Genomic DNA, 13938 nt, shown 5'->3' with positions numbered 1-13938 from the left:
GATATTCTTCACTTTGTATTTGATTTTTCCATGAACATTAAACATTATTGTCTAATTAAATAATGACAATTACGAATACTTCTCGAGACAGACAATACAACCCCAACAATGTGCAAATGACACTATTTTCAGCCATAGTTAAGGTACTTTATTGTGTCAGACGTTTGTATTTCGCACGGTTTTGACTGAACAGATGAGGGACATGATTTGATGTTGGGATTCTAGTGATAGACAGCTTTCAGGTTAAACAAATCTATATTAAGCTGGTTCATCCAATTCTTCCAATCCTCATTTCGATTTTTTTTTTTAAACCACACTTTTATGCGGTCGCCGCAACCGAGTTGAATCGAATAAAATTCGAAAATAAGGGGAGTAGTACAGAAAAGGTAATTTTGAAACCAAATACAATAGACATTGTTTTATTCCTATAACTCAGTTGAACGCTCCAGTTATCATAAAAATAGAGCAATTACATAAAAGATTTTTTCAAAAAACAAAACTGTTAAAAATAAAACAACTTTTACACGTACAACCTGTTCAAAATTGTGAACAAAACATGTTAAGGTTGACGACGACGATGAGTGAATGAACAGATACAGCGCAGAGAATGGTTTGTAATATTTGCAAAATCATCTTAATTGATCATTAAGGACGGCAACAGCTGGATGTGAAATATTTTATTGGCCTTTAACAGAAAGAAATGTGCAGGAGATAGAAAAATCGACTTTAGTATTGACTTTTTTTCCGACACAACAAATGGTATATAAGAGTTTAAATCAAAGTATCAGATGTTGTGTAATATACATTTTAGTTCAAAACATGACAACTATTAGACAATCTGTTTCTACTGTGGACGACACTGTTAAAATGTAGGAAAATTAGCTTGGTATGACTGATGAAAACATCATCACCATAAGATTTCATCAAATTATTTCAGACTTAAAGTTAGACTGAACTCTGTTGATTGTGGTTATAGTGTAATTGTGTTACCTTGTAAAGTGGTGATGCAAACTGATAGCATTGTTTGTTACAGCAGCAATATGATTAAAGTCACGGATACCACATAAACTAAGAAGAAATACTGCCATGAATTCTGACGAGGTAAAAAATTTGATACCTGCAGTTACCTCGTCAGAAGATAGACCACTAAGTAAAAGGAGGGAACGTGGGTAATAACTGTGTACACAAGAAGACCACACATTGTGTCATTCATGTAATCTCAACATCACATGATTTGAAATGCATATAAAGAAATGTTTGAGTAGTGAAGGGGAATGAATTAGCCTCAATGGGAATTAGCATTACAGACCCACCCCCCACCCCCCGGGACGGATTAGCCTCAATGGAAATTTAACATGGAGAAAAATCGTGAGACTGTTTAGCCTCAAGGGAATTTAACATGGGAAATAGATTTTGGGACTGTTGAGCGACAAGGGGAATTGAACATGGGAATATGGGACTGTATAGCGTCAAAGGAATTTAAACAGGGTGGGACTGTATAGCGTCAAGGGAATTTAAACAGGTTGGGACTGTATAGCGTCAAGGGAATTTAAACAGGGTGGGACTGTATAGCGTCAAGGGAAATTGAACATGGGAAAAATTGCTGGGTCACTCTAGGGACAAGGGGAATTGAACATGGGAATAGAGTGTGGGTCTGTCTAGGGACCAGGGGAATTTAACATATGGAAATTGAACATGGTGGGTCTGTATAGCGTCAAGGGGAATTGAACATGGTGGGATTGTCTAGGGACAATGATGGTAGAGGGTCAAACACAACAGAGACAGAAACATACATACACTAGTACAAGCGTGAGATTTATATATAAAGCATTACCAAGACCTGAAATCTTGCTGGGGTGTCCAAAAATTTGCATAATTGTAATGATGCTATAAATAGCTATAATCAAGGAAATGTTCAGCGACAAAATGGATGTGACTAAAAGTAACGCTAAAATGACGAAATTGTCCCAGAATTTAAAGGAAAATAAACATATCCCCGAAAATTAAGTTACAATGGTTTAGACTAAAATGGATAAAATTAGTAACTACTTACAATATCAACTTGTGTGACGATCGAAAGAGAAGAAGGCGAAGAACTCTTTGGTATCGATACGACAGTCGACAAAGCCTCTGTCAGGTTCATGCTGCTGCTGCTGTTGCTGCTCTCTCTCTCTGCTGTTTCCGAAGTCTGTACTTCTCTGTCCATTCTTCTTTCTCCTTCTTGATTTCCTTCTTGAAGAGCTCTTCTTTCAGGTCTTCAGTGACTTTTAACATTCTCACATTCTCTATCTCCTCTGGCTTCGGTATCAGACTGTGTCTGACCCTATGCAAATTGACATAGGCTTTGTTCAACTTGGCTAATCTTGAGCACATCTTCGTAGGAAGATGAGTCGACAATGGATGGGCAGACTGGAGACTACCCCCGGTTCTATGGTCAAAGAGTTCTTCTTCTCTTTCCGAAGAAGCAGACCTTATCCTGCGAGAAAGCCTGTCATCAGAAGAGGCCGCCATCTTATAACCTAAACGATCGACATAGCTTCAAGTTCAAAAAAAAAATAATAATAATAATAAAAAAACATTTCAGGGCTGCCCCATACTCTCGAAAAGAAATAACATTCCATTGCCTATGATATGTTAGTCAGTTAGAAAAAAAAAACAGAAGTGAGTCTATAAGCACATGATTTCTTTATCTTGGTTAGAAAGTGTGACTCTAAGCCCTTCGTTTCCGTCGGTTATCAAAATTTTTAAAATAGTGATGGCCAGTAAAAAGTGAGTGAGTGAGTGTTTCTTTTAGGTCTGTGCGTTTTTTTTTTTGTGGTGATAATATGGATAATGTAAGTTCGGGTACAACGAAATTAAAGAATTAGGCCCAGAACTCGGTGTGGAGGGAAGAAATATACGCAACAGCAGCGGGAGCAAGAAATGCAGACCCAGCCAGTTAGCACTCCACCCACCTAGAGACCACAAATAACATCTAGTCAACAGTCGACTATACCTAACAAACAACCCACCCCGGAAAGAGTGGTGGCAGAACAAAGGGCCAATTATGTTAGACAAACGGTATAACAAACTCAAACTCAATTATCGGAGACACTACGTTCTTCTCTCACTCCGATACTACAGGCAATCTCAGCTGAAAGAACAACCACAACAACAATAACAGCGACAGACACCATAGAAGCGGATTTGAAACTATCTACCTCAACTGAAGAATTAGTATCAGAACCAGAAGAGGAAATAGAGGCGGCTGAGGAGGAGGAGGGGGACGCTGACCCTCGTTGAGAAGTACACCGAAATGGGGCTAGATCAAGCATTGTATGACGTCAACAAAGCAGAGCAGTTTATACGAGCCATACAATACGTTGCCTACAAATCTCTAGACACCTTTAAACCAAGACCTTCTCAATGGAAATTTGGAGTGAGAGTTCTCCCCCAATTCTACAGACAAGCCTACACTGGATACCCCCTCATTCAACTGGTAGAAGCCGCTGCTTACATTTCCGCCCATCATGGCTACGCATTTCCTGATATCAAGAATCATGAGACTAGGAGTGCGGGAAAGATCGTGAGGGCGAAAGAGAGACCTGGTACCTTCTAGCAGAAAAACAGCCTTTTTTAGGGCTCCAAAAGATTGCCTTTTATTAAATAGGGAATCATATTTGGCTTGGTATCCCTCCTTGACTAAACTATTCTCGAAACAAACTTGACCCATTGGAACACCGCGACAAACTTAACTTGTTTAACCTAACAGTGACCAAATTGGTATATGTCGCTTAGACATATTAATTTAAATAAGATCAGTATGGCTATTTTTATGTACACTAAGTACCAATATTAGATAGATATGTTAGGAAGTAGGAAATTTAACAGACTCGTTAGATTTTAACTAATTGCACAGGTGGCTAACACATTATTGGTACTTTTGATTGTCCATTAGCAAAAACTGGACTTGATTTGAAATAAGTACGGGCTGGCGTTTTGGGGAGTACTTAACATCCATGGCTGTCTTGCTGAGCACCTTTTTTCCTCCTTTACCACGCTCGGACAGACAAATGAGTGTGTGGTGAGACTATTCCCACTCATGTTTAAAGCCTTTCCGTCAGGTTGTTAAGGACTAGTTAGTCCTACACCTGAGTGGCTAAATTTAAAAGTAGTCTGTGAGTACATAAAAGTCTGGGGGATGAGGCTCTCTTTCCTTCCCCCAGGAGTAATTAAAAATCACGCGGTGCGTGATTAAACCAGTGATAATGCTCCATTGGAGCGAAAATCACTTTAATTCAAGTAAGCAAGCAAGCAAGTTCGGCTACCGTCTCTAGCACTCTTGATGACACCAACTGTCTGGGTTATTTTCTTTCTTGCAAGCCCAATGTTCCACTTCTGTTTGTGATAATAACTTGTGATACTTCACATTTTCTAAAGTGGAAATCTTTACAAGCCGTACAAAATACAAAACTTATATGACTTTGGCTTTTGACACTTGCACAGACTCTTCACTTTATAAGTGTCACGAGAAAATTGTATATCCAATTTTTATCCTTTTCCAAAACACGCACACACTTGCAGCTTGACCAGAAATATGTACATCTTGTTTTGTGGATAAGTCACAGACATGTCCAAGCATATATAGGTGATTATGAACGTTAGGAATATCCCCTCATTTTTTCAGAAATATCAAAGCCTTTATGCGCGTTTTCCCTTTTCAACTCTATATTAGTGCTTAGATTTGTTCCAAAAAGGAAAAAAGAAACCAAACAATTTTTAAAAAAAATGAATTTTGAATTCAGATTTCTCTCTGTTTATAATTTTTTCAAGTTGATGGTGCATGACAGATTACATTCGCCTACCTTTCCAAAGTGAGAGACATTTCTTCACATGTCATTGCCTTTGTTAAATTCGGTTTCATTGGTTAGTTATCGTTAATCTTCAATTTTTTGATGCATTTCTTTTTGATAGAAGATTTAAGGCTTTCTGGTGTTGTAACGGTATTTATGTTGTTTAGTCCGTTGATGAAATTATCTATAGCAAAGTGCTAAGGATTTTTCAGTTTTTTATTTTTTTATTTCAAGCCCTACAAAAGGAGACCAAGTTTGTCTTGAAAGAGGATTGAAACTCTAAATTACACGGGCGTGAAGGAAAACATCGTTGTGTTCATTCTAATCATGCTTGCCGTATCTCTTTGTGTTTTAGAGGTCATATTTCTTCTTAAGTAAATACACGCATCAATAGACGGACAGATTGGGTCATCATCCTTGAGGTTCACTGTTCTTTCGGTTCTTTACTTCATACAAACCCCAAATTTATTAGTTTGAAGAAAGAAAAAAAAGATAACATGCCCCTCAATACTGTAACACGTCTGGTCTGACTCTACCGATGTGAGTGTGAGTGTTTATCTTAAAATGTTTAAGTAAGATATAAAAAAATGGTCAGCTTGAAAACGCGAACCAATACTGTGACGCTCAGTATTTTGATGTGGTAAGAAGAAATGGTACAATACACAAAGAGGGCTTGTAAGTTCACATTCCAGTCTGTCTGCACTGTAATGGTAACAACGCAAGAGCGTAGGGATTATTATGCCACACAGTCCTAGAACAAAACAATGCATCACCCGTTGTAAGCCATTTCATTGGCTATACCTATTTTCTTACCGCGTTCACTTCGAATTGACTTGATTAGCTATTCACACAGTGACGAGAATGGCCATGCTTTACTGGGTCTATCCTATAGGCGATTTATATAAAATAATATTTAAAAAAATTAAACTAATGCACGAACAATGGTACCATGGGCGATCCCATGGAAATTGTGTCCGTCTTATTGAAAAATACATCAACATTTAATTTAACCGTGCAGATCGCTAGAACAAACCTCTAATAATACACATTTTGAAAAGTGTTGTGTGACACGGATCGCCATTGTCGCTTGGTGTCTGCTTTCTTCTTCGAAAAGAGATCGTTTCGTCTTGACTATAAAAAATTTAATTTGACTAAGTTTTGCGCACTACTTGAACTCATGCATTTCACGTTGTAGGTGTAAGCCGTCGTTCTCAGTTTTCTGGAAGTTCGTTTTTGCGTTTCTCAGATGTGATACTATTTTTTATGGACCGAACGAAATTTCTTTTGGCGTGAATCAGGACTCGTGGTTTTGTGGCATAATGGAGAGCATTGATTAAAGCTCAGTTACGTCGTCTTCGAAATCGCTGACACGGATTTGAGCTAACACTTCAGGTCTTGTGTGAGGCGACGCGGCACGTGATTGCCTTTTACTTTCTCAATGAAATCGTTTCATCTTATTGCAAAATTACATTTGACTAGGTTTCATACGCAGCAGGTCCCTGTATATAGGGAGAGTGTCTTAGCGTCAGAGTATTCATTCCAGTCTCAAACGATCAAGAGGATGGAAGAGTCAGCACAGATCGACCTGCTGGTCGAATATATGCTAAAAGCCATACGAAAGCATAATTCACAGGCGAAAGTGACAACAAAACTTACTCTTTTGGTCGTTGATTTGATGAGAGTCATACGAAAGTGTGTAAGTGCTGATGAAGTTTGCTATATCTGCAAAGGTAAATGGGTATTTGTCTCCAGAATACCTGATTCGTCTAAGAAAGAGAGACAAAAGTCAAGATACCTAATATCGTTGTCAGGAGAAAGGACACTGGGATTCAGAGTGCCCTAAGAGAAAAGAGAAGAAACAGAAACAAGACGAAAAAGAGAAGAGGGATTCAGAAGAAGAAGAAATTGAAGATGAGGAAGAACTTGAAGACATGGAAATGGAAAAATTGACAATGTGAGCCGATGCGTTGGCCCTGATGTGAAATTTCATACTACCTTCTAAAAGAGAATAGACCAGAAAGAAAACGTAAGTGTCTCTTGGTCTTAACACTGTATAATAAGGATGGCGTGTTTTGTTTTTACTCACACTTTATGGAATTGTGCTCTTTCACCTCTCTCTATCCCTCTGGATCATGTTTTAGTTAGAATTGAAATGGAAGGATGTTTTCCTTCACGCACGCTCTTTAGGCATGCAAGTCGGTAAACAATAGTCAGTCTATTCATCCATCATTTTGTGTCTTGATGTCTCCTAAATCACATACTGATGCCATAAAATAACGGGTTAAATGGGTTTTGTAGTGTTGGGAGTGGGGGGTGGGGTGTAGGTGTTTGGCAGAGTTGGTCATTGCAGGTGAGGGCTTAGGTGCTTTCAAAAAACTTTTTCTTCTTCACTCTGTGTTGATAGTATATTTGGGGTTTGTATGCGTTCGCGTACGTTTGTGTGGATAGTTTATTTGGGGTTTGTATGCGTTCGCGTACGTTTGTGTGGATAGTTTATTTGGGGTTTGTATTATCTCCCTTCTGTGTTGATAGTATATTTCGGGTTTGTTTTTTCCTCTTCCCTCTGTGTGTGTGTGTGTGTGTGTGCGTATGTCTGCGCGCGTACGTTGTGTGTGTGTGTGGGTGTGGGTGTATTGGTCTCTGTTTGTCCCTATAAAACTCACTTTATCCCTATCAGATACACTCTACCTACCTACCTGCAGTAGCGTGTATTCAGGTCAGCCACTTGCAACACTGTTGACATTTATCCCCTAGTGTTCAGTACAGTGACGTCACTGACGCTGGAAATTTCGAGACTATAAATATGGACCTGTGGATTTCCATAGGTTGTAGCTATACATATGTACTAGAGTTCATAAACAGGAACGTCACTCAAGCTAAGGCTATAAAAAGATAGTGGGATTTTCCAAAGGAATAACCCACAAGTTGAAGTATAAATTGATAGTGGGATTTCATAGGAATTTTAGCTGATTATAGCTATAAATAGATACATGGGTGTTTATCCACGATCGTCACACAAGTTGATATTGTAAGTAGTTACTAATTTTATCCATTTTAGTCTAAACCAGTGTAACTTAATTTTCGGGGATATGTTTATTTTCCTTTAAATTCTGGGACAATTTCGTCATTTTAGCGTTACTTTTAGTCACATCCATTTTGTCGTTGAGCATTTCCTTGATTATAGCTATTTATAGCATCATTACAATTATGCAAATTTTTGAACACCCCAGCAAGATTTCAGGTCTTGGTAATGCTTTATATATAAATCTCACGCTTGTACTAGTGTATGTATGTTTCTGTCTCTGTTGTGTTTGACCCTCTACCATCATTGTCCCTAGACAATCCCACCATGTTCAATTCCCCTTGACGTTATACAGACCCACCATGTTCAATTTCCATATGTTAAATACTCCTAGTCCCTAGACAGACCCACACTCTATTCCCATGTTCAATTCCCCTTGTCCCTAGAGTGACCCAGCAATTTTTCCCATGTTCAATTTCCCTTGACGATATACAGTCCCACCCTGTTTAAATTCCCTTAACGCTATACAGTCCCACCCTGTTTAAATTCCCTTAACGCTATACAGTCCCACCCTGTTTAAATTCCTTTGACGCTATACAGTCCCATATTCCCATGTTAAATTCCCCTTGTCGCTCAACAGTCCCAAAATCTATTTCCCATGTTAAATTTCCATTGAGGCTAATCCGTCCCAGGGGGGGTCTGTAATGCTAATTCCCATTAAGGCTAATTCGTCCCCCTTCACTACTTGTTTGGTAATCAAGGTTGTGGCGTCAAGACCTGGTACAATGTAGTTTTTGAAATACTAAAAGCTTTTAGAAACCTTTCTCTATTTCTGATTCTTTTCGTTTCCGGATTTGCATATTTGATTACAACTTTAAAGACAAGCCGGTTAATGCTAGACTAATCAAAATGACATGGTCAGACATTGTCAGAAACACAAAGGAATGGAGTTTTCAGCCGGGTGATTAAGTTTTGACTCTCGTGCCTGTATCTCAAAATCCTCTTCAGACAAAATTGTAGGGTCCTTATACAACTGAAAGGAAAGTAAACGACTTAAATTGTATCATGTAACACTCTTCGGAAACAGAAACAAAATAGTGATATAAATATGTTAAAGGAATATTTTGATTGGGGTAGCCCAATTAGTTATTCAAATAATTTAGTTGTACCTGTCCCACTCAGTGATGATTTAAACGATGGAACGCAGTGTATCTTATTTAACCAGTCTTCGGAATTGAGAAATATTAAACAATCTGAACCAAGACTTTCACATCTACAACCATAAGAAGAGAGTGAACTAAACTAAATCAGCTATTATGTGAATATGAGCACGTGCTTCCTGGTGTTCCTACACGGGAAAAAAATCTATCATGACGTCGAGATTGTATATTCTATACCTGTGCAACAGCATTCTTACAGGATGGATCCTCTCAAGCATGAATGTTTGAGGGAAGAAAAAAAAAAGAAAGTCAATGTTTATTGGAGAATGATTTTATAGCACCAAGTAGCCGAATCAACGTGTATTCTTTGCTTAACCAGATTATACATTCAGTGTCAACAAAACTGATTCATTTTTCAATACCAAATTCCACTCACGGAAAGATCAAAAGAAATTCTGGCATTCTCAACTTAAAAACAGACTTAATCAATATAAAGCGATAACATTTTTAATGAAAATTTATCCGTCAAGATTCCAGCGTTGACAGTTAATTTAGGTAAAAGTGAGTTTTGCCGTGTTTGTGTCACATTTGTAGGACGTATTGGGGGACATGGTCAAGTTAAACTTGTAGAAGTTAAAGGCTGGCTGTCTCTAAATTCCCGGTGCATATTAGTGAAAAATCTCTAATACGACTTTGGAGTATGGATAATTAAGGAGTTTCTGATTTGTTGAGTACGAAATCGGACTTTCATTGGTCAGCAACATGTCAGGAATCTTTTGACAAATTAATGGCGATACTTAAAGAAGCACCAGTTCTTTCATATCCAAATATAAATTATTTAAAATGTATTTTGATGCAAGTTATGTAAGGATTGGTGGAATATTGATTCAAGATCATAAACACGGTGTGCATCATCCAGTGTGTTGTTTTTCCATAAAAATAAATAAATTAACAAACCCCAGAGACATTATTCCACAATTGAGAATTAATGATTGGTTTTGATACTGGCTTTGCAACATTTTGAGATGTATTTTAGTTCAGCTCCTTCTCGGATCATTGTTTTCAGTGATCACAACCCCATTACTTTCATTAATAAAAAAACCCAAATATCAGATATTGTTGCGATTAAGGAATATAACAATGACACTAGACACATCAAGAGAAATGATAATGTGATTGCAGTAATTTGCAGATGGCCTCTCTCGTCTAGAGAACTATTATATCACTTTATTTTTTGTACATTTTGTGTCTTTCGTAAAACATTTTCCTATGTAATTTTAATTATTATAATATCATATATATATTTGACTAAAATGTACAAGAACACTTCATTTTATAGATCTCGTTTTCATTTTGAGGGGAGGTGTTAAATATATTTATTTTATATTATGTGCCTGACTTTTGTCTATGCTTGTGGATAGAGTTTCTGTATAACCTGACTTTTGTCATGATTTTTAAGTAGTAAACATGACGTGTACTGGAATTCGAATTCAAGGGCTAGTGGCATTTACCATGTAAATGGTTTGTTTTGCACTATATATATATATATATATATATATATATATATATATATATATATATATATATATATATATATATATATATATATATATATATATATATATATATATATACAGAGGAGCTCTACTTAAGACGGTTATATCGGCTATTGCAACATATATTTTTTTCAATAAAAACATGAAATAAAATTTCGGTGAGAGATTTGTTGAAATTGACGTATAACTTTACAACACAATTATCAGTACGGTGTGATGTAATGTATAATTGCGTACATTGCTAAATAGTCCACAACAATCTGTATTTGTCGCTTTACAAAGCAGAGATGGTGGACAACAATGAAACAAAATGATGGCTGGACCAGTTTGAGTAACGCGAGATTACAAGATCAGATTCAATTGTGTGTTGACAGTATTGTATTTATTTTCTACATATCGTTGCAGTCTTGTATTCACCTTAGCCTATATTATTACACGTAGTATTTTCCCCATGAATCGATGAACAATAGAACGGTAGCTTCGTAAACATTGTGGATATAGTTTTCTTTCGATTGTCAGAGAAAATTAAGTCAGTGAAAAGATGAAGCTGTCATGAAAGATTGGAACACACGTGTCATTAACCAATGTTGTCAATACGTGTAAATGTGTTCACTGTTATATGCTTTGTATTGTACCCAACAGTTACATTGTTTTCTCCGTTCATTTTTTCACAGTAAACTTTGGAGTTGCACAGGAAGAAGAGAGACTGACCTAGACCCCACTCATTTTTAAATGTGAGTAAATGAACAAGTAGATCAGGTTTATTAAAGTGTTGATTTTTTAAATAAAAAAAAATGACATGGTCTTGTGTGATTATTCTCCCCCCCTCCCTCAAATTAACAATAGGAATCATATAAATATAGCGAAAAAGACCGAGTGCGTTCTATAGTTTTGACAAAATTTTTACAATCGCACAGCTGCATTACCTGAATAAGGTCGGCCTTGCTGCCTGTAAAAATACAATTGAAATTCCCACAATACTTTTTATTTTCAGGAAATGCACTTAAAATATACATATTTCTTCATTTACACAGATGTTTTCAGTTCTTAAAGGTTTATGTTTGTCTGTCATTAGATGAATTTATCTGTCTCTCGATCATGTTAAATGTGCCACGAAGGACTATACAGTCATAAATGAAAGGATAAACTAATGTAGATATCCACAGTAACATCCGTAAATGTTAATTCATACACGCCATATCGCCCCCTTATAGTACTTGATTATCGAAAATATACTTGATGAACCTGGTTGATTTTAACTATCAAAACAAATGCGCAGTTTTCTAATCTTGAAACCCGGGACCGATTAAATCACGAATTAGAGATGATAATACTGCTAAGATCAATTGAGAAAATGACCTAATTTTGTACTTGGAACTGAAGGGAATGATAGGCGCTACACTGTTGTGTGTGTCAACAAGCTTAAAAATATGCACCCAAACCTTGGGACATCCCCAGACACTATCATATCGCACGCGCACAACAACAACTCTCTCTCTCTCTCTCTCTCTCTCTCTCTCTCTCTCTCTCTCTCTCTCTCTCGGTTGAGCGTCAAAATCGTAATTATGTGGTAACGGGTTCGATACACGGCCTGACTCAGTGTGTCCGTTAGAAATGTACTGAACCCTTCATGTCTCGGCATGATATAGCCAATACAAGTTCTAAATAACAATCAATCAACAGACTCCCTGGTTGTCTTAGGTACGTTTTCTCGTATCGTCAACATGTGGTTTCTTGAAGTCATAATAAAGTGTCACACCAATACTTTTCTTTAGCAAAAAAGCAAATAAATGTTTTTGATGATTAAAACATTTATTTTTCTATTAATTTCGAAAACAACCGAGATAAAGTAATATCTGTAAAGGTTGGCACCAAGACAAGGGGGTCTCAGCCTCTGAGGATACATTAGTTGCCATCTATAAGCTAGGCAGAGTCTCGCAAAGACTAATCATGTACCCTCTCGTCTAACAGTAATCAGAACCGGTCAAAGACCATAACTGTTCCGAGTTTGAGATTTTGTACCAACCTGTCACGAATGACTTTTTTCAACGTCGCTTCTGGTTGGTTGTGACTTTTGTAATGCAGTCCCAAGCTGATGCCCCAGCTTGATGTTATTAGGCTTATCCATCGTTACAAAATGACGATGACCTGCAGAGAAATATGCAAACGCATCTTTAAATCAGCTACAGATTCACGATAAACATCAAAATTCTTCTCATCAAAATCAGATCTCCACTGTCCTACGTGAAGATTTGACGACGTCCGCTTATGTGTCATGTTCTGGTGACCCATGTTTATTTATTATCATAATCGTTAATTGTATCAGCCAATCAAATGTCTTTGCGTTTCGGCGACTGATCAGTATGGCTGAAGAACATCAATGTGGGCCGAACGATTTGATTTACTTTCAAATTTTGAAAGCTGCATTTCCTGAACTTGACCAATAAGCGGTCGTTGTCAGATCTTCACGTAGGACATTGGAGATCTGATTTTAATCAAATTGCCTAGATAAGATAAGACAAGATAAGAATTTTTTTATTTCAGACTACATAGTCCATACATCTAAATTAAAATATCGATGTAAAGTAAAAACATTGTAAACATAACAAATATATATAATATACGTGCAAGTATACAGATACATCTACGCAGTTTACTGCGCCTTGCATTATTACAAATGAAATTAAGTGGCATATTTAAAGAGTAATTTGTTCCATCTGCTAATAATATAAGAATTTATATGAATGTCTTACTTTCAAAGAGATTTCAATATACAGTTCTTACTATTAGATAATCTTGTCATCATTGAGAACACATATTTTCTCATTACCTCATCAAAACTGAATACATTATAATTTACAAACATGTTGGAGGCACTGTTCCATCTAGGAAGACCTAATATAAAACGAAGACTATTATTATAATCAATAACTAGTTTTCTTTTCATACATTCACTAAAGTTTGTCCACAGAGGAGCACAATACATAGTGTAGCAATACGATTTGAATAAACTAATTTTGATATTCAATTAACAATTCCTAAATTTACGTAGAAGCAAGTTTGTTCGAGTACACAAACGCCGGTAATGTCTCCTCATATCTTCATTATCCAACCGATTGGATTTCAAAATATGACCCAAATACGTATACCTGTTGACGTACGTAAGAGTATTGCCGTTAACATGTACAGGAGGAGGAGATGGTAATTTGAAAGAATTTGGCTGAAAGACCATGCATACTGATTTTTTTGTATTATAGATGATATCGTTCTCAAATGCGCATTGTGCGCATATTTTTAATAATTTCCTTAAACCTGTGATAGAAGGACTTATCAATGACATATCATCAGCAAAACTAAAATTGTTAAAA

This window comes from Sinohyriopsis cumingii, unplaced genomic scaffold (assembly GCF_028554795.1).
Source record: "Sinohyriopsis cumingii isolate HCF-2022 unplaced genomic scaffold, ASM2855479v2 utg002811l, whole genome shotgun sequence".
Taxonomy (NCBI): domain Eukaryota; kingdom Metazoa; phylum Mollusca; class Bivalvia; order Unionida; family Unionidae; genus Sinohyriopsis; species Sinohyriopsis cumingii.
Note: the sequence above shows the minus strand (reverse complement) of the source record.